The following is a 958-nucleotide window of genomic DNA, read 5'->3' as shown; positions in this document are numbered from 1 at the left end:
GGGGGGGGGGGGGGGGGGGGCGGAACGACCTTTTCCCCCCAAGCCTCTGATCGTTCAGAGGACCCAATTGAACTAACGACTGGGCGAGCGGAAGACAGGAGCGGAAGAGTTCATGCTGTGTGTCAGAGCTCAACGCACGGTCTCATGAGTTAGGGGGCTGGAAGATGGCTTTGGCCCAAGCCCTTTGGGATGTACTCCGTATTGCCCAGCCTTTTGAAGCTGCTGGCAGACCGTTGAAGGTCGGAACAATTATCGGCAAGTTCTTCCTTCGGCCCGGAGTGGCTCTCGGGCATCATGTTGATGGGAAGTCGCAGCTTGTTGGTCGATTAGTTATTAAGCGAAGATTTATGCCAAGACCTGATTTCCCTCTGGGCCCCAACAGAGCGAAGCCGGGATAAACGGCGAGACCAGCTGTTGAGCGCATTGGGCGGACATCGAGTGGGGACAGGACGGCGGCATCCCGATCTCTTCATGGGCGCGGAGCTTATAGTCGGGGCTGGGTTTGGAATTTTCCACGATTGAAGCAATTAGATGTCGTTAATTAGTTACGGAAGACCAGCAATATTAGGCGAATTGGTTGCGCGAGAGAGCTGGGAGAGCTGGGTATATTATTAATGACATTTTCCGCAGACAAACAAAGAGCCCTTGCGGCGGAAGGAGAAAAGGAACTTCGACAGGCCCTCCGAAAGGTTTCATGCAGGCCAGCCGGGAAATTATTGGGTGGGCATGTGGACCGCAGGGGCTAACTAGCGATGACGTCTATGGGCCAGAATTAGTTACTCAGGATAGTGTTGCTCAGGTTGCAATCCAAACCAAGTCATTATTTCATCGAAGCAGACGAGAAGGATTGCCGTGGGAAGCGTGAGAGGAGATGCCGCTGGATAGATAGATATACAGCCGAGCACAGCGGCACATGACCCAGTCCAACACAGCAGCCGTGTCAGCGAGCTTAGTGACT

This window comes from Uncinocarpus reesii, genomic scaffold (genome assembly GCF_000003515.1).
Source record: "Uncinocarpus reesii 1704 scaffold_1 genomic scaffold, whole genome shotgun sequence".
Classification (NCBI taxonomy): Eukaryota; Fungi; Ascomycota; class Eurotiomycetes; order Onygenales; family Onygenaceae; genus Uncinocarpus; species Uncinocarpus reesii.
Note: the sequence above shows the minus strand (reverse complement) of the source record.